General features: G+C 49.6%; 1 long non-coding RNA gene across 1 annotated transcript; it reads left to right on the top strand.

Moving 5' to 3' along the window:
- The first annotated feature begins 4,034 nt into the window (after positions 1-4,034).
- Positions 4,035-20,309, top strand: LOC106740111 (uncharacterized). The gene is made up of 4 exons (XR_001373544.3): positions 4,035-4,742; positions 17,764-18,294; positions 19,030-19,234; positions 19,780-20,309. It is a non-coding gene; the product is annotated as an uncharacterized LOC106740111 (long non-coding RNA).
- The last annotated feature ends 4,797 nt before the right edge of the window (positions 20,310-25,106 follow it).

Raw genomic sequence — 25,106 nt, 5'->3', positions numbered from 1 at the left:
GTGCTCTGGAGGTGGGAGAGGGGAGGCGATCTGAGACAGCAGGAGCACCGCATGGGTCTGCCGCCTCCGCAGCTGCAGGCAGGTCCGTGTGTGCTCCCCGCTGCCTCCCCTCACCCTCCCCCGGCTCCCACCAGTGGAGCAAAGGGAAATCCTGGACATTTGGGCAAATTTAAAGAAACCTGCCTGGATGGCAATCAGAGGGCTTAAAATAGCAGGGATGCATCTGGGGAAACGCAGATGTATGGTAACCCTATCTCGGCAGCACATGCACACTTGAGCAAAGGCATTATGGACAGCCAGCCAGACAGACTGATTAAGCCCTTTATTATGTTATAATCTTAACTGCGTGTGAGTCACTACCAGCAGAATATCTTCAGATAACAAGTTCCAAGTGCCAGACAGTATCTTGGGGACCAGCATACTCGTGCAAGCAGGTTCACATGCCATGCAGTCTCAGCTGCAAATGCTATGAGGCATCATGATGCAACCCACATAATAACGACAGGGATTCAGAAACCGATTCAAGTGATGAAGAGATCTGAAAAACTGCAATTACCCATTGTTACAATGTTATATATACCATTGCATTACCTTTATATTACCACTGGATTAGACTAGGGGTTCTCAAACTTTGTGATACTGCGATTCCGTAAAATAATACATACATTTATGCAACCCTCTCCCCCACCATGATTCATAGATTCATAGATGTTAGGGTCAGAAGGGACCTCAACAGATCATCGAGTCTGACCCCCTGCATAGGCAAGAAAGAGTGCTGGGTCTAGATGACCCCAGCTAGATGCATATCTAACCTCCTCTTGAAGACCCCCAGGGTAGGGGAGAGCACCACCTCCCTTGGCCACTCTAACTGTGAAGAAGTTCTTCCTAATGTCCAATCTAAATCTGCTCTCTGCTAGCTTGTGGCCATTATTTCTTCTAACCCCCGGGGGCGCCTTGGTGAATAAATACTCACCAATTCCCTTCTGTGCCCCCGTGATGAACTTATTATAGGCAGCCACAAGGTCGCCTCTCAACCTTTTCTTGCGGAGGCTGAAAAGGTCCAGGTTCTCTAGTCTCTCCTCGTAGGGCTTGGTCTGCAGGCCCTTAACCATACGAATGGCCCTTCTCTGGACCCTCTCCAGGTTATCCGCATCCCTCTTGAAGTGCCGCACCCAGAATTGCACGCAGTACTCCAACTGCGGTCTGACCAGCGCCTGATAGAGGGGAAGTATCACCTCCTTGGACCTATTCGTCATGCATCTGCTGATGCACGATAAAGTGCCATTGGCTTTTCTGATGGCTTCGTCACACTGCCAACTCATGTTCATCTTGGAGTCCACTAGGACTCCAAGATCTCTTTCCACTTCCATGCCACCCAGCAGGTCATTCCCTAGGCTGTAGGTGTGCTGGACATTTTTCCTCCCTAGGTGCACCACTTTGCATTTCTCCTTGTTGAATTGCATTCTGTTGTTTTCTGCCCACTTGTCTAACCTGTCCAGGTCTGCTTGCAGCTGTTCCCTGCCCTCCGGCGTGTCCACTTCTCCCCACAGCTTTGTGTCATCTGCAAACTTGGACAGAGTACATTTCACTCCTCGTCCAAGTCGCTGATGAAGACATTAAAGAGTATCGGTCCATGGACCGAGCCCTGCGGGACCCCACTGCCCACACCCTTCCAGGTCGAAGCTGACCCATCCACCATGACTCTCTGGGTGCGACCCTCTAGCCAATGATTAAAGCTATCAATTTTGGAAAAATGATTCAGATCTCTGAACTGAATCTCTAGCATCCGAATCAGCTGAATCCGAATCCAAAACGATTAGTTCCCTTTTTGCACAGGCCTAGTCACCATCCCTGGAGATGTTCAAGAAGAGGCTAGACCAGGGGCAGGCAATTATTTTGGCTGGATAGAATGGCCTGGCGGGCCGCATCCGGCCTCCGGGCCGCATTTTGCCCTCCCCTGGGCTAGACGAACACCTCATTGAGCTCGTTTGAATCCAACTACTTCCTGTCCATGGCAGGAGACCAGACTTGATCATCATTCAGGTCCCTTCCAGTCCTACTGTTCTATGATTCTGTGATCGTCAAAAGGAGACTGGACACACACCTTACTGGGGTTATTTGACTTCAGCAGTCTTTTCTGCCCCAAGCAGGAGGCCTGGACCTGATGATCTCACGAGGTCCCTTCCAGTCCTAAACTTCTGTGAATCTGTAATGTGTCAGGCATCCTGAAATCCAATATGGCTATGATGACAAATGTTACAGTTGATCTCCATGCATACACTGTTGGTTTTGTCACTGGAATTAATGTTCTAATGCTAGCGGGGCTGAAATATTGACCAAAACGTGAATTCACAGCAGCCATCTTGGATTCCAATATGGCAGCTACACACAGACTTTAATGCAAGATGTCAAGGTTGCAGGGGTTAAGTTGCAGATCCCAGGGACTTGCTCAGCTGCTGCTCCCACTGTTGTTCTGTCTGCAATAGCAGCTGGGGGCTCCTCTGGCTGCCACTTCCTGCGCCATCCCCAGGGAGTAGGACAGTGAGGTATGCAGCATGGGGAGGACTGATTACCTACCCATCAGCCCTATTTTCACTTTGCAAGTTTGTGTACAGAGAGTCAAGCCCTTTCCTCTCTCTAAAAGTTTCAGGAAGTTAAATGAGTAGATTGTTGGGGGTGGAGTAGATCTGGGCAAGGAGGAGTCTGGAGATAAATGCAAAGAGGGAGAGGCAGTAGAAACAAAAGAGAAACAATTTGAGCAGACTATTCCAGAAGCCTGGAGGGATCAGTTATAGCCTCTCCATTGATTTGAGATCTAGTGAGGGAATGGCATGGTGAGAGGGAAAACCTATCATGGTAGCAAAAGACCTTGTTTGGGAAGATTTTAATGAAGGTTATATCAAACAACAGGAATGAATTTTTGCTGTAAAACAGTGATTAAATTGAGGCTTCCTGACCAGTGATTTAAATCACGATTTAAATCGATGTGATTTGAATCAAATCCATCCTGGAGCTGGGGCGCATGACTTATGAGGAGAGGCTGAGGGAACTGGGCTTATTTAGCCTGCAGAAGAGAAGACTGAGGGGGATTGACTAGGAACCTTCAGCTACCTGCACGGGAGGTTCAAAAGAGGACGGAGCTGGACTATTCTCAGTGGCGGCAGATGACAGAACAAGGAGCAACTATTTCAAGTTGCAGCAAGGGAAATTGAGGTTAAATATAAGGACAAACTTTCTCATGAGAAGGGTAGTGAAACGCTGGAAGAGGTTACCCAGAGAGATGGTGGACTAGATGTGACCTTCTGAGGTCCCTTCCAACCCTCATTTTCTATGATCCTATGTCTCAGGCTCTCAAGCGCTGGGAAGGGGATAGGAAATGAGAATCCCCACTGGGATGAAGCAAGGCATCTGTGTGACCTAGTGCTTCGGACATCTTCCTCTCCCTGGGCATTTTTATGCAGCTTGTGTCAGGGGCATCCGAATCCCAAGACCTCTGGGCTTGGGCCCAGACATAGGATGGCTGCCAATGAATTTGGGAGTATCTGAAGTCCTAGGGTAAGGATCTGGGATGAAGGATGCTCACCATTTGTAGTGCCATACAAGACGTTTAGAACGATTGAGTTCTGCCTGCTCAATTGATACGGTTTTGGGAACGATTGAGTTTTGCTCAATCGCCATGATTTGGAACTGATTTGACTGATTTGACCTGGAACACGAAATATATTACGAAATATATTACTGAAAAAAGAAATGCAGCTGAGGACATCTCATTAAGAGGAAGGGGCTGAACAAGGGGCAGAGAAAAACTGCAGCCGAGGAAAGAACAGGAGCTGTTGGTGACTGCGGAGCCCTGGTAGATCCTTGTTGACAAGGAGAAGAAAGAAGAGGGGTGGAGCAGAGCTGTGGGACATGTAGGCGATGTTTACAGAGCGCTGCATTTCGTGCTTTTGGAGGCTTAAAATGTAGCTCTTTTGCCACATCCCAGCTTAGCACAGAGCAGGAATGAGCACTCTGCATTTTGCAACAGCAGGGACCAAGGCAGTTCCCCTTATATAGCCACAAATAGCTCCCCTCTCCGCAGAAACAGGAAACCTTGAATCTTCTGGGCAGAATAGCTTAAAAATACAACCCCTTCCCCCGCAAACTCCTCCTCCGGGGAACAACAGCCTGCCCTTCTGTCCAGACACCTCTCACATGCAGATATTTGCCCTCCATCGCTCCCCCCTTCCAAATAAACAAAGACGTTTCTTACCCGATGAACAACAGCAGAGGATATTGCAGCATGGACGCCCCTTCCTGTGCTGCAATCCACTGACAACACCCTTGGCACTCAGCCTGTTGGGGCCCTCTTCTGGCTGTATCTAGCTATCCCGACACTTCCGCAGTTTAGCTCTAATCATGGATTTTTATGTGGTGAGAGACCATCAGATACAGAAAACATCCTAGTCCCCCAGAGGGATCCACCCCTCTAATAGGAAGGTGTATGAGAAGGCTGTGAATGGTTTGGAGAGGGAGGCTCTGTCCATGATGTCTCTGGAGACTGGAAGGATGGTCTGGGAATTGATGTGTTTAGGATTTCTGTTCTAAGCGTATATGGCTATAGTTACCTTTACCATCTTTATCTTGGGTGCAGCTCCTCCTTCCAAAGAAGTCAGAGATGCCAGCTGAAAAATTTAAGATCTGTTGTATCTCCCCTTGAACATAGGGAAACAGGATCTTCAGGGATGACCCATGCTGAAAAGGTAAGATTTGAATTCAGCAATCCCAGCTAGAAAGACTTTCCCCCTGGCCTTTCTCAGACGGTAGGCTTATGAACACTGTTCCTAGAGCAGTGGTGACAAAGCTGTACGCTATTTCTGTAATAATTTAATGACACAGGGGAGAAAAATGCCTGAGAAATGGCAGACAAGGTTCTTTGGGTGAATCTGACATCTTTTATTAGACCAACTTAAATAGCTGGAAAAAAATTGTCTCAGCAAGCTTTCGGGTTTAAAGCTGAAAGTCAGGCCGAGGAAGTCTGCAGTTGGTGTGTGCTCTTCCTGGATGGCATGAATAGTAAAGAAGGTAGAGGCTGGGCTGGGCTGCAAGTCTGACAGGCAGTCAGTGAAGATGTAAATTGAGGGGTCAGTGGGTGAGAGACAGGCTGTGGGGAACAGAGAGAGAAGGGGGATGAATGTAGGTAGCAGTTGGATAGTTGAGAGGTACCTGGGGTGTCAGATGTCAGGCAGGTTATAATGTGTCAGAAATCCAGTGTCTGTACTTAGTCCATAATTTTTTGTATCCAGGAGGTCGATGAAGTGAGGTTCATAGGCTCATGTGTGAGAAGTGTTTTGTAAGTTCCCTTTGAGGATCAGAACTGAGAGATTGGAGAGAGAGAGAGTGGTTTTCTTCTGAGAAATGTGCTCCCACTGGTAGCTGGGTATTCCTGTCTTCGATAGATGTCCAGTGTGCGTTCATTCTGGTGCGCAGTTGTTGTTTGGTCTCTCCTACGTATTTCCTTCAGGGCATTTGGTGCATTGAATAAGGTATATTACATTTGTAGAGGTGCAGCTGTAAGATCCTGGGATGCTGCTGGCTCTGTTGTGGGGTGTAGTAATTGTGGTGGTGGTGGAGATGTGTTGGCAGGTTTTGCATTTTTTGTCCTGGCACGGTCTGGATCCATTTAGTGCTGCGTGAGACATGGAAACATAGAAACATGATGTTCCTGACAGCTCTGAGAAATCGAATCCTTGTGTCCCTGTCCTAGGCTCTGAAGGGGTTTTGGGTGGGAGGCACTACCGGGAGGTGGAGGAGGGAGACAGGACAGCCTGGGAGCTGGGCATGTGCACAGAGTCTGTGCATAGGAAAGGTGGGCTCACAATGACACATGTGAATGGACACTGAGCCATACAGCTGCAGGTTGGGGGATACAAGGCCAAAATTGCCCAAGGGTGATGCCATGAAGAAAGCAAGGAGCAGGGGAGATGGGCAAGAGCAGGTGGCCAATTGATTTCCATGGGGCGAAACAATCCTTGGCTTTTTTCCCTGAGACACGGGGAGCAGTGATGTTCCATGTTCCTGCTGGGGATTCAGAGGCTGAAGTTGAGGCTTTCTATTCGGTAGACATGGCCTGAGTACCAGAAGAGAAGGGGGAAAAGCCCAGCTTTGACCTGGGAGTTGTGCAGGGAGCCCAGGACTGTCATGCAAACAGCTAAGGGCTTTGGTGTGGGCTGGAGACAGTGCTTGAAGCTGTGGCCACCTTAGCCAAAGCACAGGTTAAGGGCAGATCTTCTGGGGAGTCTGGGTCACTTGTGTCAGCTCCAGAAACTGGTCCATCCCTAGTTGGGTGGTTAAGTCAAGGTGAAGGGAAGGAAAGGAAGCACCGGATGGCTCCCAGCACTTGCTTCCCTTGTTTGTGGATTTTAGGGAGCATGTAAAAAGTTCCTGGGCTGGGTAGTGGGGGTATTGAGGTCTGTAGTTTTTCTTGTAATTCTGATGGAAATGATTTGATGGTAATTTTGAGTTTCATGGTGAAAAGGGAAGTAGGATCTTCTTGTAGTTCTTTGTAGTAGGTGGTGTCAGAGAGTTGTCTGTTGGCTTCCTTTATGTAGCCTTCACGGTTTAGGATGACTATGGCTCCTCCTTTATCTGCTGGTTTTATTACTATTTGGTGGTTAGATTTTAGAGAGTCTATGGCTTTTCTCTCTGGTAGAGAGGTTGTTATGGTGGTGTGCGTTGCTGATTATTTCATTGTTCATTCTTTCCCTAAAGCAGTCAATGTAGCAGTCAAGGTTAGAGTTTTGTCCACTGTGAGGTGTCTAATCTGATTTTTGTGGGGGGGTCGGCATTTTCAAGGAAGTGTCAGCATCTTTTGTTATGCAGATTTCTTCTAAGGATCACCAGCTTAAAATTGAAACCCTGGGACCAAAAGTAGACACATTGCCACAAGACTTCCCATAGACAGACTCCAGGTCTGAGTTGCAGAATCTGTAGAAAGGAGAGGAGATAATGTTACAAGAAATATACAGGGCTAAAGTGCCTGCTCTGTTAAAGTGCTCCAAAAGCTTTCACAAACCATTAACTCAAAGGACAAAGAGATCCTCTTCCCCTCATTGCTGCTGGCTCCCAAAGTTTCGGGGGGCAACTACCAGGTGCCCAGATGGCTTAGCCTTTTTGTACAGAAGAGAGGCATTTTGTTTCACCTACTATTCCCCTATGTGCTCCCAGGTACTTCAGCATGTGAAGGACCTGGTGCTAGAGGCAAGATACGGGTGGGACCTGGAATGACAATCAGAAGGGTTTTGTACAGAACCTTATAGGAGAGAAGAACAGATCAGGAGTTGACCCCAGGGTGACAGGAGTAAGTGCTAATTCACCCATTTGGCCTCCTCAGAGAAGCCTTGAGGATGCTTTGCTGACTTGAATATATATGAAAACACACATGTATCACCCAGTGGGCTATATAACGGTGATCCCAAACCTCATACCCCAAGCAACCTCAGCACAGTGCTAGGCCAGAGGTGAACAACCCTGTGTGCGCTGTTGCTAGCTAGACCTGCATGCTGCTGTAAGGCCCCCTGGTTGCTGCTGTAGGGCAGCTTTGAGCAATGGAGGTTTATAAAGACCTGGTTCGAATTCAAATGCTTTGGCCAGGAACTGTCTTTTTATTATGGGCATGTCCAATACAATGTGACTACAGTCACTGATCAGGGTGTGTGGAAGTTACTATAACCCTAACAACGGATTAGTGCACTGCTCTGTGTGGGACTATTAATTAGATTAAATAAGATTTATTTTAATCAGTCTCCAGGTTATCAATGGCCTCTGGTTCCAGGAACACACAGCTCTGTTGTAGAAGCTGTTTGGAGTTTTGAAGGCTGGGAACAGCAGTTTGGGCTTCTGCGGGGAAAAAGCATTTGCTGCATATTCCTGCAAAAGTACTGGGCAGAGAAGTACTGACCAATGTTGCCATCAGAATTGGTCAAAAAAGATTTCCATCAGGATATTTGCTGGCAAGTGCAAATTACATGGCAATGAACATTTCTGCAGGGAACATCCACTTTCCAAAATTCCTCACGTTTTCATAGAAAACAAAACAGCAGCAGCCAAAAAACCCATATGGACACGTGCCAACACCCCTCCCGCAACAAACACAGAGAAAACTCCAAACCTGAAAACATCCCCGTTCAGCAGGGGATATACAAAATAATGGCAACCAGCCAAACTATTTCATTTGTTAGATTCTGACAACTCTGTGTAGGGGGAGGCGGAGGGGCTTGGTTGGTTTGGAGGTAGTAAATGGAAGAGTTAGTAAGAGAAGTTGCTGATTTATTACTACAGAGATATTTTAATTTTTGCCATTTTTTTTACAAGGGATCCTATGGTTGTTCAGCTCTAGTGGACACTTGCACGCCAGTAGTTGACGTTGAGCTTTACGGTCAACAACGGCCTAAGAGTATGGATGGACATAACCAGTGTAGGAACATCCAAGAGTACCCTACAAGCTGTTATCACACAACTGCTATGTCTGCATGATTCTGTAGTGATAGACGTGTGTTAAAACTGTTTCAACTTTAACCCTGCTTCATCCAGAGCCTAAGTGAGGGCAATGTGTCTGACTTGTACCATTACAGGATCATAAAGATATAACAGAAGATAAAAACTAATGCAAACTCCCATTTTTGCATACCCCGAGGTGAACAGGGCAGATCTCTCCTTTTGGAGTATTCATTTCAGGTTCTGTGCAGACTGAGGCAGACATCAAGGCATTAGATTAAACCTGCTTTATATTTTTGAGAAAGAGGTAGTTAGCTCTGTTAGTCTGAAATCTGAAAGAAGGTGGGGCAGGGTGGCATCTTAGAGTTAATCTCTAAGATGCCACGCTGCCCTGCCTTCTATTGTGTTTCTAAGGTTATGTTACAAATGCAAACTAATTTTCGGCATCACAGATCTGCATTAAACTCAGGTACCTATAGGTCGTTGAATACAGTACTTACTTCTTGTAGCCAGATCAACATTTGCGATGCATCTTTTATCCATAGAAGTTTGGATCAGGTATCTTCCCTCCAGCCATCGGTGCAGAGTAGCAGTGAACTCGTTGCTTGACAAAGACACATAACCTTGAAAAGTGCTGTTGTAGTAGCTTGGGGAGCCTGATCTGAATTGCAGAATATCCACACAGTCAGGAGCCCTGGTCTGCCTGCACACAACAACCGTTTCTCTGGGCAATGATAATGGGAGGCTCACTTTGGATTCTGCAGGTGCGGAGCAGGTATATGACGGACATTTCTCAGCTGGGAAAAGAATTGATAGAGAGGTGCTGTATAGGCTTCCATTTATCTTTTACTATAATGATAGGAGTAGCATCAAGCAGTGCCAACTGAGATTGGGGCCCCATGGTCCTAGATGCCCTGCATACACACACAGCTCCAGCTCAACTCCTCTTAGCTTTCAGTAGAATCTGAGCATCCATCTTAATTTTAATTTACAAACCTGCCCACTGTTGTTAAAGTCAGCCGGGGCCTGGTGTGTCTGGAGAAGGTAGAAAAGTAATATAACTGCTCCCCGCTCCCCTCCCATTAAGGATGGGGGACAGAGAGGTGGAGTGACTTGACCACGGTTGTGTAGGGGCTCTGGGTAAGCAATGAGAAAGGACCTGGGAACACTCGGGTCCCAGTCAAGTTTCTTAGCCTCAGGGGCAACCTGGCCCCAATCTCGATGGGTTTTCCTGGATGGGTTTTCCTGCTCATTTTCCTAACTGAGCACAAGTCTTTGTAGAAATCCTCGCTGATTGGCTGCTTTCTCCACACTTCCATCCCAGACAGAGGACTTGTCTGCAGCTCCAGAGCCCTGCAGTCTCAAAAGCGTTTTTTTTGCTGGCTTCTGTTCATCACCCCCACGAATGAAAATAGACACCTCTCCTATGGACAGAGCTGCACCCACTGCAAGAGCAGTGCAACCATATTTTCCCTATTTGTTCTCCCCCCCACAGTGATGCTGGCAGGGACGGGGAAGTAGGATGGTTGGCCCAAGGAAGGCATGGCTATACCTGAGGTCTGACGACACTCCTGGGCGTGAACACCGGGGTGCATTTCTGTGAGGGAGAGTCCTATGGTGATGAGTAAGAGGATGTGGTGTGCTACCCAGCCACTCCTGCTGTACATCTCAGCCTTCCTGAGAGCCATGTTATTTCCAGACAGGCTTGGATCTGAACTCTTTTAGGGAAAGAGGAAAGAAAAAATCAGTCAGGTGCACAGTGTTTTCCACAACTGGTCCCTGCTGTCTGCATCAACTCTCTAATTGCAAAAGCAACATCCAGCTGTGTGGTTTTGCATGTAGTTGAGCCTTTAGACTTACTCCTGCTTTGTGCCTCCAGGATACACAGCTACTCTTTCTGTATTTTTGCATAAAAAGAAAGCAGAACCGTTACTGCAATGCCACATGCCCTGCTCTGCGGCAGCTAGATAAGGAGTATGGAAGCAAAGTCCAAAACCCCACTCCACACCCCGTCTTCTCCCACAGCTGAAGGCAATACTGATAAACACAGTGACGTGTGGGTTGGATGGCAGGGTCCCGCCTATGCAGAACTGTTGGGGTGCTCCTGAGCCATTCCATGGTGACAAGTAGCAGAGAGCTAGCACAAGCTAGCAGAGAGCAGATTCAGATTGGACATTAGGAAGAACTTCTTCATAGTTCGAGTGGCCAAGGTCTGGAACGGACTCCCAAGGGAGGTGGTGCTCTCCCCTACCCTGGGGGTCTTCAAGAGGAGGTTAGACGAGTATCTAGCTGGGGTCATCTAGACCCAGCACTCTTTCCTGGTTATGCAGGGGGTCGGACTTGATGATCTATTGAGGTCCCTTCCGACCCTAACATCTATGAATCTATGAATCTATAAGTATCAGGGCATGGATACCCAACACATTATTCACAGTGGAGGAAAAAAAAAGGAGTGGACACACGGCATACAGCCCTCCATCACTGTACCTTTCTTTAATCTGGTGCAGAATTACCCCAGGAAAAACTCAGGGTAAAATTACACTGGTGTAAAGGTGGCACCCTGTAGACAATTCATTGCCAGAAATGGCAGCACTGTGTTTCAGGTAGAGGTGGTCTATCCATGCCAAAAAAGTCATGTTACTGATCTGGCAAGCAGTGTGTGTAGTTGCCATATTGGAATCCAAGATGTCTGCTGTGAATTCATGTTTTGGTTAAGATTTCAACCGCTCCTAGGGTTAGAAAATTAATTCCAGTGACAAAACCAACATGATGTGAACCAAAGAAATCAACCATAACATTTCTGTCATGCCAGTAAATCTCGCACGCTTGATACAAAGTAGAACTTTATTGGTTAGAAAGAGTAGGTTTGGAATAGGGGACAGGGTAGAGCAATATCAGAGAAATCCCATAGAGCAAACAGTGGCATGTAGCCTGAGTTACTCCAAGCTATATATCTAGTTAGATCTCAGGTATCTTACTCACAAGTATAATCCAGAGGTAGGTGGAGATTTCCTCTGGAGGCAGGCAGTTCATTCTTCGTGAGAAAGAGAGAGTTTCAGATTGTCTAGCTTCCCTGTGAGTTTTCATCATGACTACTGCATTGAGAGACTGTTAAGAAAATCTTGCGAGGTAGAAGATGAAAGGGAAACCCTACCAACAGTATCAAGTGAAGAACACACTAGGACAGGGGTTGTCAACCCCTGGCACACATGCCGAGCGTGACATGCAAAGCTATTTTGCTTGGCACGCTGCTGCCAGGCCCGGCTCCAGGTTGCTGCTGCCAGCGATGGAGCCCAGGCTGCTTCCAGCAGGGCTTGCAGCATCCCTGCTGCCTGCTGAGAGCAGCCTGGGATCCCGGCTGGCAGCAGCTCCCCATAGCTGGGGCCAGCTGCAGCCCAGAGGCTCCAAACAGCTGCACTGGTCTCCAGCATCAGCTCCGCACCGGCGCGTGCAGTCGCGCCTCGGAGCTGGTGGTGGGGGAGGGGCCTGAGGCAGCACAGCTTTGGTCTCTCTCTGGCATGGAGGTGATGAGCCCGGCACAGCTGTTTGGAGCCAGCCCCGGCTCTGGGCAGCTGCCCAGGCTCCACAGCTCTGGCATCAGCTCCGGGCTGGCGGCGACTACACAGGCACCTCGGGGCAGACAGTGGGGCAGGGCAGCCCGCCCCGAGGTGCACATGCAGTCACTGCCAGCATGGAGCTGATGCTGGAGCTGTGCAGCCCGGCACAGCTGTTTGCAGCTTGCCCAATGCTTGCTGCAGCTGTCCAGAGCCCGGGCCGGCTCCAAACAGCTGCGCTGGTCTCATCACCTGCGTGCCAGGAGCAGGGGAGGGAGCAGGACTGTGCTGCCTCAGGCCCCTCCCCCACCGCCCGCTCAGAGACGCACCTGCACACACCAGTGCGGAGCTGATGCCGGATCCTGGAGCCTGGAGCCTGGTGCAGCTGGTTGAAGTCTCCCAGCTGCAGCCAGCCCCGGCTCTGGGGAGCTGCTGCCAGCTGGGATCCTGGGCTGCTCCCAGCAGGCAGCTGGGATGCTGCAAGACCTGCTGGGAGCAGCCTGGGATCCAGCAGCTACCCAGAGCCAGGGTAGCTGCCGGCAGCCACAGAGCCCGGGCTGTGGGGCAGGAGCTTTGGGTGGGGGGCAAGGGGCACAAGCAGGGCATGCTGCCATGTACCCCTTGCCCTCATTTTGTTTTTCTGCCATGCTGGCACTCCGGCACCTTCTGAGGTAGGCATTGTGGTGTTTTTCGGTACTCCGGCCAAAAAACATTGCCTACCCCTGCACTAGGACATCAAGCAGATCATCTATTCCAGTAGTTTTCTGGCAGAATATGCACCTCCTCCAGTGATGTTCTAATAAGAAGAGACCGAGTCAAGTGTTGTTATTTGAATCAGTCAATAAAAACACACGCTGGCAGAGAAGAATGAAGTGTTACATTGCTGAATTGATGTCAAAGATCTAATAAGCTGCTGAGGCATGCTACCATCCTGAATGCAGGTGGGAGGAACAATGGAAGGGACAAGCCTCTCATTCCCATTTACGTGTGGAGATTGTACAAGAATATTCTTTTGAAGAAGAAGAGGTGGACAAAAGAATGCTCTTACATGGCAAACATGCAGTCGTTCAGGGATGCTCCTCTCTAGTATTCTCTTGCAGTGACAGACATACTGGACATATCTGCACGAGATGCTACTGTGCAGTTGTTACTGTGCATTTATTTAGTACTTACATTAGCAAGTACTAAATAAGTGTGCAGTAACTGGAGTTACTGGGCAGTAGCACTGGTGAATGTCTTTTAGGTGACACTACTGTGCAGTAGCCTAATACTAGTGTCCAGTAGTGTATTAGCACTGTCCATGCTGTGATTCACTACTACACAGTATTTTTCAGCTACTGCTCAGTCTCATGTACACGTGCCTGCTGGTCCTTCTTCTATGGCACAATCTTGCACCTAAGGTTTGGATGAAGAGAAGCAGCCCAGTAAGATTCATTCCAGTTCATGATATTGTCTCAGAACTGTCTGAGCCAGTCCGTGCATCTCTAACTGGATTCCATAGTGTTACTGGTTGTGATACCACAAGTCAGTTCAGTGGTCATGCTAAGAAAACTGCTTGGAAAGTGTTCATTCAACATCTACATCTATTGGCAGGTCTGGGAAGTAGGTCTGATGTTGATAAGGATTTGTACAGTTGTGCAGAAAAGTTTGTTGTGTTGCTGTATCAGCTGTCAACATCTTTTACAACCCTTCTGGATGTTAGGGCAAAATTATTCCACCAAGGAAAAGCTCTGGGTAAACTTTTGCCTACATACACGTCCCTTGTTCACCATGTACATAGAGTCAGTTATCAAAGTCTTGTTTGGCAAAGTGCACTTGAACCTAATCCACCATTGCCATCACCTGACCAGTGTGGTTGGCATGATGAAAATGATGGTTATGTTCCTATCATAAACATGCTTGAGCCACTACCAACACAATGCCTTTGGATAACAAGTTGCAAGTGCAAGACAGAATGCCTAGCGGGTATGTGCGGGCAGGCGGGGATGGAGCGCCAACATCTCCCAGGAGCAGGGCTGAGGCAGGGCGAGGACAGTGGCACCCCTCTGCAGGATGGGGAAGCTTGCACGTGGCGGCTGCTGCCACCACACACCAGCCTGGTGAGCTTCCTTGTCCTGCAGAGGGGCACCACTGCTCTCACCCCAGCCCGGTGAGCTTTGCAGCCCCATCCCAACCCTGCTCCTGGGAGGCGGTGGCATTCTGTCCCTCTTGCCCACACTGTCCCCGCCTCCCTGCTCTGTGTCTGGCTGCGCGCCACCCCCTGCCCCACTTGGCATCCGGCCGCATACTACTCCCCCCACCCCCTGCTCAGAGTCTGGCTGCCGGGGGAACTTAGACTAAAAAAGGTTGAAAACCCCTGAGCTAGGCTAAAGAACATTTTTCTAGTACTTCACAATGGAGGGTGCCTATACGCAACTATCGAGGCTGCTCTGACGCACTGGAATTCCAGCGCACCGGAGCAGACTTGATCGAGTCTGCTGCAGCATGGCAACTACAGCAGTCTCCTGCTCTTCTGTATCAGCATCCCTATGCTTAACAATGGTGGCGGGGGTACTAGATCTAAAGCTCAAGCTTGAATGAGTTTAAGTTCAAGAGCCCTTGCTGCCATTTTTAAGCGCGGGAATGCTGATACAGGAGATGTGGCAGAACTTTAGTTAGAGCACCCCCACCCGAGCACATGTAAATGTGCCCAGAGGTACTAGATTTAATGCGCATCAACTAAGGTGCCCCCTAGTAGGGGCTGAAATATTAAGCAAAACGTGAATTCATGGCAGCTGTCTTGGATTCCAATATGGCAGCTACTTACACTGCTTGCCAGATTGGTAACATGACTTTTTTGGCATGGGCAAACCACCTCTACTTGAAACTATGGATGCTGCTTCTGGCAATGAGTTGCCTAGGACAACAAAATCTAGAGAGCTTATGGGTCATAAGTTCATACCCTACTATCGAGGCAAACAGGTCTTTATCTGCTCCCTGTTGTCTAGTGGTGGGGTACTGTAATAGCCATTGTTGTGGCAACTACACCAGGGTAACTCTTTGTTTATCTGCTCTAGATGTGTGCCTGAGCCCAGAAGGCCCATGGTTCAGGTACACCCTACTTTGACTCCCCAGACTCCTCAGCCTGATTGCTCAGGCACCCATTTACAGATTGGGGCAGCTCTCCACACACCCGAAGAACAGAGCCAGGCCTCTACACAAACCTTCACAACTCTTCCACTGCCCTTGCAACACACCCATCTTTAATGGGACCAATCCATTCATTGCACCATTAGGTGCTGAACAACTGTTGCCACCCTCCCCTGGGCCCGTTCCTTTTACAGCCTGAGACCAAACAAGCTCTACTGGTAGGAGCTCTACTCCGGTAGTGGACCCCATGTTGGGCAAGCTGAAGGGCAGATGTTTGGCAAAAATGAATCTCCTGGATCTTCAAAGCTGGGGACTGGACATGAAGTTGACAACATGGAAACAGAGGGAAAGTCTTGGCATTTATGGGAGATGCCACTCTTCAAGTGCCACCAAAGAAATCAGTTGAAGAGTCCAAGCCAGAGGATGGGCTTACTGAGCTCCCACCAGGCAGTGCTGGGCTAGGACTGGACTGGTCACATGCTGAACACCGGGAACTAGCAGACTTTAATGCAAGATGTGGAAGTTGCAGGGGTTAAGTTGCAGATCCTGGGGATTTGCTCAGCTGCTGCTCCCATTGTTGCTCTGTCTGCAATAGCAGCTGGGGGCTCCTCTGGCTGCCACTTCCTGCCCCATCCCCAGGGAGTGGGACAGTGAGGTGTGCAGCATGGGGAGGTGAGGGTGAGTCTAGGGCTGGGTAGTGCAGCAGTGGGGGGGATGTGGGGATTTCTCATATGGGGCCCAGCAGCCCATAGCTTGCCCTGGTACAGCCTGCAGGTCCTGCACTCTTGCTTGCATGGAGCACAGGGGGCATGGCCCCTGCCTGCTTGGAAGTTGAACATCCCTGCTTTAGTGTACCCATGAAAAGCACAGTGCTGTGATCACGGTGGGGAGCTGAGAGCAGGCATGCTCAATGCATGTCATAGGCTCTCAAGCACTGGGAAGGGACAGGAAGTGAGACCCCCACTGGACTGGAGCAAAGCATCTCTGTGAGCTACTGATTCAGGCCGTCTTCCACTCCCTGGGCACTTTTATGCACCTGAGAACGAGGGCTGTGCAAAGCTTCGATTTGGAGACAACTAGAAAGATCTGGTGATTCGGACACAGACACAGCTTTAAATGTTTTTTCTACATAGCTCTAGGTAGCAGGGGCTCGTGATTGCTGCGATTCTGGGGTGCACAGAGCATCCCACAGGAGCGTGGGGGCTCCCCAGCGCCCTCGGCAGCAGACCCAGGCGTGGACCAGAAGCACTTCTGGTTCACTGCCGGGTCCACGGGGGAGTGTGCTGGGGGCCCCTTCCATGTCCTCCCAGCTCGGTGACTGGTGCCTCCTGGGTCTGGGGTGGTTACCTGGAGTCCCCCCATGACCAGTCCCCAAGCTGGGGAGGCATGGGGGGACCCCAAGCATGCACAACAGTAGACCCAGAAGTGGACCGGAAATACTTCCGGGTTTGCTGCCGAGCACGTGGAGGTCCCCCGCCACTCCTGTGGGACGCTTCATGTGCCCCAGCATCACAGCGATCCCGAGATGCGCTGGTACCTCGAGGTATGTAGAAAAAACGTATGTCCGAATCGATGATTCTCCTAATTGGCATTGAATCTTCAGATACGGATTCGGCCGAATCTGAATTGGGGACAGTGATCCAAATCAACGAATCGAATCGCTGTCCCCGATTTGGGCTGAATCCGAATTGAATAGGGCCCGTTTCGTACACCCTACTGAGAACATCTTATGAAGATGAGAGGGCTGAAAAAGGAAGGAGAGAAAGGCTGCAGCTGGGAAACAACAGCAGCTGTCGATGTCTGCCAAGGCGTGGGCGAACCTTGCTGGCAAGCCCAAGTCAGAGAAGGGAAGAGCTTGGGCAGAGGGGTGGAGCAGAGCTGTGGGACGCGTAGGTGGTGTTTACAGAGCGCCGCATTTCGTGGTTTTGGAGGCTTAAAATGTAGTTCCTTCCCCACATCCCACATTGGCACAGAGCAGGGCTGAGCACTCTGCGTTTTGCAACAACAGGAACAGTGGAAAATCAGTTTGGTAGGGACTTCCCCTTATAGTCTCATTAGAACTACTGAGCAAAACAGCTTAAAAATAGTACACCTCTCCCTGCACACCCACCAACTCCTCCCCTAGGAATCAGCCTGCTCTGCTGTGCAGACACCTCTCACATGCAGATATTCACCCTCCACAACTCCCCCCTTCCAAATAAGCAGAAACATTTCTTACCCGAAGAGCAGCAACGAATGATATTGTAGCATGGACGCCCTTTCCTGTGCTGCAGTCTGCTGACAACAACCTTGGCACTCAGCAAACTGCCTATTGGGGCCCTCTTCTGGCTAAATCTAACTATTCAGATGTTTCCACAGTTTAGCTCTAGTCATGGATTTTTATGTGGTGAGAGACCATCAGATACAGAAAATATCCTAGTCCCCCAGAGGGATCAACACCTCTAATAGGAAGGTGTATAAGAAGGCTGTGTATGGCTTGGAGTGTCAGGCGCTGCCCACGATGTCTCTGGAGACTGGAAGGATGGTCTGAGAATTGATGTGTTCAGGATTTCTGTTCCAAGCACATATGGCTATAGTTACACTTACCATCTTTACTCTATTGCAGGTTTTTCTTCCAAAAAAGTCAGAGATGCCAGCTGAAAAATTTCACATCTGTTGTATCTCCCCTTGAACATGGGGAAACAGTGTCATGGCCATCATAGAGGACATTCCAGTTTTCTGTTACCCTGTCATCTGTCCTCTATTGATATGAAACTCAACACCTTTATGCTACACGGCCCTAGACTCACCTTTACCTCCCCATGCTGCATACCTCACTGTCCCACTCCCTGGGGATAGGGCAGGAAGTGGCAGCCAGAGGAGCCCCCAGCTGCTATTGCAGACAGAGCAACAGTGGGAGCAGCAGCTGAGCAGGTCCCCAGGATCTGCAACTTAACCCCTACAACTTGGACATCTTGCATTAAAGTCTGCTAGTTCCCGGTGTTCAGCATGTGACCAGTCCAGTCCTTTTCTCTTGAAGAGAAAAATAGAGGACATAAAGGCATCCGGTTTTGTAGCAATAGAGGACAGAGGACAACTGGATTGTCCTCTGTGATGGCCACCCTAGGGATCTTCAGGGATGACCGACACTGAAAAGGTAAGATTTGAATTCAGTGATACCAGCTAGAAAGACTTTCTCCCTGACCTTTCAGAGCTGGTAGGCTTATGAACACAATTCCTAGAGCAGTGGTGACAAAGCGCTTTGCTATTTACGTAATAGTTTAATGATGCTAGGGGAGAAAAATGCATGAGAAATGGCAGGCAGGGGTGAATAGTAGTAGTGGTGTAGCCATGATCAGGGACCACTGGAATTCAGGCTCCAGCAGGAGGAAAAGCAGGCTCCTGGCAGGCTCCCCAGAGCCAATTTCAGGTTTTTTTCAGGGCAGGCTCTCCCATGCCTCTGACTGGCTGAGAGGAACTGTTCTTATGCAGAGAAGGGGAGGTGGAAATTCCCCTCCATTCCCATGTAGCAGCAAAACAAAGTGGGGCCTGGGGAGAACCATGCTGGGTGGGGGGAAGCCCCTGCGGTGGGGGCACCTTATGCCTCATGCCTGGCTGTGAGGGCAGGCACCCAGGATGCCTATTCCTGCAGCCCCTAGGGCAGGGGGTGCTTACCTGCTCCACTCTGGGCAGGGCTTTTAAACTCCCTGCCAAAGCTAGGGATCAAACAACCTGATGGGCTAAGGCCCTAAAGGGGATCAGCATGTACTAGGCTGTCCCTGGAAGAGCACAGGGCTTCCACAGTGTTTCTGACACTCTGCTGCCTTTTGTCTTGGGGCTTCAGTTAAGTTTTTATTTTTCCTTTTTTCCCCACCATCCCTCTCCTCTGCAGTTTCAGGCTGTTTCCAGTAGAGGTGCATCGATACATCAGTCTGATATCGGATTGGCACCAATATAAAGAAAATTGACTATATCGGAAATTGGCATTATGTGGCCGATAATTTGGCCAATAAATGCCTGTGCATGTGCACAGCCACAGTGTAGTATGCAGGCAGCAAGGAGCGTAGCCTGGCAGCATGAAGAGCTGCATGCAGCTGGTAAATCTGCTGGGGTTGGGGTGGGGGGGAGGGAAGGGGCATGGGGGGTGCAATCAATGCCCCCTGTGGTGAGAAAGTGGGGCTGGGGTAGGTGCTGCCCAGCTGGGGTGGGGTGGGCATTGGATGGAGCCACAGCTTGTCCGGGGGGCATGGGGAAGGGGGCGGCGGCTCCTGCTGCTGCATGCTGTTGGTCCAGGAATGGCTCATCCAGCGGCTTGTCTGCTCATCTGGTGGCTCCCACTGCTCATCTGGGAAGGCATGGAGGCAGGGGGGTGTGCCCTTGGATCTGCACTGGGTGGGCTGCAGCTGTGGGATGGGGTCAGGGGCTGCACTGCATTTGGAGTGGGCGCCGGCAGCACTGGGAGGGTACTACAGGGAGGCTACGATTAAATTTAGGATGGCTGCAGCCCCCTCCCCTTAGTTCCCCTCCTAGTGCCGCTGGCACCTGTTAGGGTAATTATGTGGATTTTGGATGTTGGGATAATGATATAGAATCTGGGGGTGCTGCGTGTGCAGCTGAGTGAAAGCTTTTTCCTGCTTTTCAGCAAAAAGCTATTGGTCACAAGGCTGGATGATGTATTAAAAGTAACTAACTTTGCAAATGCTTAGGCAAGCGGTTTTCTAAACAAAGTAGTGTTAGAGCCCATTGTGTAAGAAGAACAAGATGCAGGCCATCAGCTATCGTCAGGAGATAAGATGGAAGCCAAACCTTGGAGATGGTGCTGAAATCAGCAAAGAACAAGAAAGAACCAGCAAGTGACCGAGAGTACCCGAGTTCATGGTCTTAGGCGCGCGCTCTTAGCAGAGAGGCATGTAAATGAAGGAAATGCATCGGCAATTCCATGTTAATGAAGTAAACAATAAACAAAGGTAAACAATAAACAAAGGTGGAACTTGAGATGGGAGGAGAAATGGGTAGAACCAGAGGTGGAACAAGGGTGGAGTAAATATTAATATGTATGAACCAAGGTGTATAAATGTTGGAAAAAACTGTTGTTTAGGACTGCTGCCCATCGTTTATGGCGAGAGCTCACCCAAAGCTGCCTCCATTCTGAATAAAAGCTGTTGCGAGCAATGTGTGCTGGTGTTTGCTCCCTGCTCTGCTCTGGCTCATGAGTATCAGGATCCATGGGCAATTGGATCATTGTCTCCCCAGTCATTGGGCGTTGCATGGAGTCGGGCTGTAACAGCACCCACTCCGAGCACAGTACAGTGGAGTCCCTGGTCCCAGCCTGCAGCTGCAGTTTGCCTGGCCTGCCCTGCAGAGATATGGGGGCAGCCCTCCCCCCCAGGATCTTCCTGGATGAGTGGCGGGAGCAGTGGTGGGAGCTGCTGGATGAGCAGAAAAGCTGCAGGATGAGCCGCTCCCAGACCAGCAGTGTGGAGCAACAGGAGCTGCCACCCCCCTCCCTGCACCCCCCAGATGAGCTGCAGCTCTGTCCTGCACCCACCCTGCCCTGGCTGGGCAGCACCTACCCCAGCCCCAGGCCCACTCCTCCCTCACTGTGGGATTATATTTAGTATTATTATTGTTGTTATTTGCCCTGAAAACATGGAAACCAAGTTAAACTAACTACACACGTAACTGTTTCTGCTTTGCTAAAAAAAAGGAGACAGAGAGAGAGAAAGCATGTGCAGCTCCACCAAATGGAATTGATGTTGCCACGTTTCTAGAACTGTTATTACTAGATCTGTGGCATAAAACTTTGCTAACAAAATACACATGTAACCCTTGTACTGGGCACTAGTTCAGACTTAGGGGTTTTACAGAAGTGTCTACTATCTTGGCTTGATGCCCTACACAGAAACCTCAGGCTGCCCCATTCCCCTTTCCCCTGTTCCTTCTTCCTCCTGTGTCCACACTGCTTCTGCCACCCACAGCCTCAGGTCCCTGCCTCCCCTCTATCCCCCCCAACACTTTTGCTCCATGTTGGCACTGCTGTATGAGGCTGGGATGGAGCGGCAGTGCAGCTCCGTGCTGCTGCTATGGGCTCCGGCTGGAGCATGCTCCGTGCCCCAGGCTGCAGCAGGGAAGGAGCATGTGGGCATGGAGATCTGGCAAGGAGGACTGCAGCAGAAGGGAAGAGAGGAGGAGTTGTGGGGTGGAGGGTGGGGTGGGGGGAGACTGGGGGCTGTTGGGGAGTCCCACCCCACCCCACCCCACCCCACTGCTTCTTGCTCAACTGTAAGGCAAGGAGCTTTTTACCTCATGTTAAATGGGAGGAAGAAACCTCATCTTCTAACTGAGTAAATAAGGGTGTGAGAGGGAGAAGGACTGGGTGAGAGGAATGCCCAGGGAACCATCTCCTCTCTCTTCCTACTTACTCGAGAAGAGCGGCGCACACAAAGGGAGAGCAGACGCTGCAGTTCCAGCCTGGCGAGAGGAGCTCTGGGCCCAGAACCAGAAAGTCAAGGAGGCTGGAGGGGAAGACACGCCCACAGAGGCTCTGCTCCAAGCTGGAGGGAAGGAGCCGAGCCTGGGGAGGCTCGAGGCCGAGCTGGGAAGAGAGCGGGAAGCCTGGAAGCATGGGACATGCCCAAGGAGGCTCTACCCCAAGCACAGGGGAGAGAGTCGAGACACACCCGAGGAGGCTTTGCTTCCAGCAGGAGGGAGACAGCTGAAGTGAGAGGGGCGGGATACACCTGGACAACCCGGACTGGGAGCCAGGAAGGAGTCCGGAGTGGAGGGTCTGGACACACGTGGAGGATGACAACCCGAGGCTGGTGAGAGAGAACCCAACCCAGAAGGGTGGGACCCGCCCCACAGGAGAGAGCTGGGAGCCCACGAGGGAGAGCTGGTGGCAGAGAGGTGGGACACCCTTGGGGATCCCCAACTGGGGAAAAGAGGGGGGGGGGGCACCTCAGGCCCGGGGAAGTCTTGCAGTGAACAGGGGGGGAAGGGCTGTACACTGAGGAATGCGGCAACTCTAGAAACCCTGGGCGCGGACCCGGTGAGGGACACAGACGATGGGGAACCAAAGGCTGTGAATTTAACAGCCTCGGAGAAAGGGATAAAAGAACCACAGCAGGATGAAAACAGTTTGAAATAAAGGACAAGGGAGCGAGAAATTTCTAGAAGCCATAGAAACAAAAAAGACCTGTTTATTTTTATTTCCTTTGTTTATTGAACTTTGTTTTACCCTGAAAAGATGTACAGGGTCCAGGTGGCATGAGGAATGGGTGTAGGAGATGGTGGAGCCCCATATTTCACCATAACCGCGGGTTGCGGGGTTGTGCCATACAGGGCCTAGTTTCTTCTGTTTATGTGTTTCTTTCATGTGGAACATCCTCCCATAAAGCCAAAGAAAATAATAAAACATCATTATTAAACATCAAAGTTGTGGCAGGTGAGATCTTTTCAAGGGAGAGGGGTTAAAAAGGGGGTAATATATGATCCCTTTTCCTCTATAAAGCTGAAAACTACAGTGTCATCCTGTGAGGACCATAAGCCCTGTAGCACCTATAGTCCACATACAGTATGTAAAATGATCACTACAAATGGATAGTGTGCCTGTTACTTTCATCTGCTTATCAAATTGTCATTAGCTATCTGATTTCCCACAGGCATTTTGGTACAGGTGAGCCTTCAGGAGAAATTTGAAGCAAGTAAAGTGCTAGTTGTCTTTTGTACAGGGAAAGTGTTCTGTGCACAGAGTGAAGAAGGAATGGGAGGGGAATCTGATGAGTAGGTAGGTATGAGGTATCAGCAACCCCCTGGTCTACATAATTGTTCTTAAAATCAATGTTTGTAGCCAGGCACAACCTGGGCTTTCTGCTCATGCTTCGACAAAACACGATTGTTGTAATGGTTAGGAATAAAATAGTTTCCTTATCTCGCACAAACATGCCTTTCCACTGCCTTTGAAGCTCTCTCTTCCTTTTTTCCTTTCCCATTTTCTTTACATTTCCTTTTTTTAAATTTTCTTCCCCCTTACTCCTATTCCTTTACTTTTTTTCCCATTCCCTCTCCACTCTGACAAGACCCATCTCTCTCTTTCCTTCTTTCTCTTCTGAATCCAAATGTCCACCTCCACTTCCCTGTGCTCTATTATTTACCTTCCCTCACTGTCAGGTTTGTCATAGCACTGGAAGCCATAGCGAGGCTCCTTGCTGTTACCTGGTACATGCCAACATCCTCTTGTTGCACACTCAGGAGCACCCTGGAAACATCTGGAAACAGGTGTTTGCCTGTTGGGGGTGAAAACTTGCATCATGCTGGACTGGCAGGTATAGCCCTGGGACACCAGGGCCAGATAAACTAGGACAGGAGAGTTTCCTGTCACAAAATCCCACTCAGCATGGTAGAGTTCCTATGCTGGGTTTGGAAACTGGTGGGGCAGGGATAGAAGTGTGGTCCTGCCAGGGAAAACTCAGACTGGGTTCTGCAGTGTAATGATAGATGCAGCTGAAGTGTTGCATGGAGACAAGGCTAAAGGCTGTTTCCACCTGCAGGTTTAAAGAGAACCTCTGTGGTTGTGTCTACGCATGCATTAACATGCTTTAGTTAAGGCACATGAAATCTAGTACCTTTGGGCATTTTTACACATGTATGCACTGCAGCACTGGGTGCTTTCAAGAACGCCCAGTACTGCAGTGAGTACAGTTGTATAAACAGCCAAATGCACATCAGCATGCAGAAAATGGTGGTGGTCTGCTTTTGAACTAAAACATATCGAAGGTGTTTTAGTTCAAAAGCACACCAATGCCATTTTATCTGTGCTGAAGCACATTTTGCTACTTATACAACTGCAAGCGATGCTGCACAGTGTGCATCAGTTCACATGTGGAGCAGACTCGATTAATCAGTCAAGTTGGATTAATCAAATCTGCTTTGACACGCTGGATCTCCGGCATGTTGTAGCGTGAAAAAGTATATGTATAAATGCCCTACATTGTGAGGTACTAGGAAACTGTGCATTAGCCTGTCTTAATGCACATTAACTAAAGAGCACAGTTTTGAAGTGACGCTTAATGTGCATTACCGTAGCTTAATGCATATTAGCTAAATAGCACAGGGTGCCTATACACAAGCAGGAAGGCTGCTCCACCACTCTGCTCCAATGCATCAGAGCAGACTTGATTGACTAAGTCTGCTGGAGCATGACAATTACCACGCTCCAATAGCTTCCAGCATCTTGTGTATCAGCATCCCCACATTTCAAAATGGTGACAGGGGTGCTTTAGCTAAAGCTCGTTCAATTAAATCTAGGTAAAGGGCCCCACCACCATTTTGAAGTGTAGGAATGCTAATACATGAGATGCTCTGGGTGCTTTAATTAGAGTGGCTCTTGGAGCCTCTGTAATTAAAGCCCCAACCCCCACCTCCCCACTCCTGGAGCACTTGTATGAACATGGTTAGTTCTGAAATAGTTAAGGAGCTCCTGGAGGAGCTGGATGGGTACAAATCAGTAGGCCCGGATGACCTCCATCCACAGCTGCTGAAAGAATTGGCCAGTGTCATAGCTGAGCCGCTGGCACAGCTGTTCGAGCACTCGTGGTGCTCTGGGCAGGTCCCTGAGGACTAGAGAAGGGCCAAGGTGGTGCCCATATTCAAGAAAGGGAGAAGGGACGAGCTGGGTAACTTTAGACCAGTCAGTCTTACCTCTATTCCTGGGAAAATGCTAGAGAAAATAATCAAAGAACACATTTGTGCAGGCCCAGCAGGGGAAACGATGCTGAGGGGAAGCCAGCATGGGTTTGTCACAGGTAGCTCCTGCCCGGTAAACCTTGTAGCCTTCTATGACCAGGTCACACACTGCCTGGATGCGGGAGCTGAGGCCGATGTCATCTTCCTGGAATTAGGAAGGCCTTCGACACAGTTTCGCACCCTATCCTCGTTGGGAAGCTAGCAGACTGTGGAGTGGATGCCTAC

Source organism: Alligator mississippiensis, chromosome 11, assembly GCF_030867095.1.
Source record: "Alligator mississippiensis isolate rAllMis1 chromosome 11, rAllMis1, whole genome shotgun sequence".
Classification (NCBI taxonomy): domain Eukaryota; kingdom Metazoa; phylum Chordata; order Crocodylia; family Alligatoridae; genus Alligator; species Alligator mississippiensis.
Note: the sequence above shows the minus strand (reverse complement) of the source record. Positions and strands in the feature narration are given on the sequence as shown.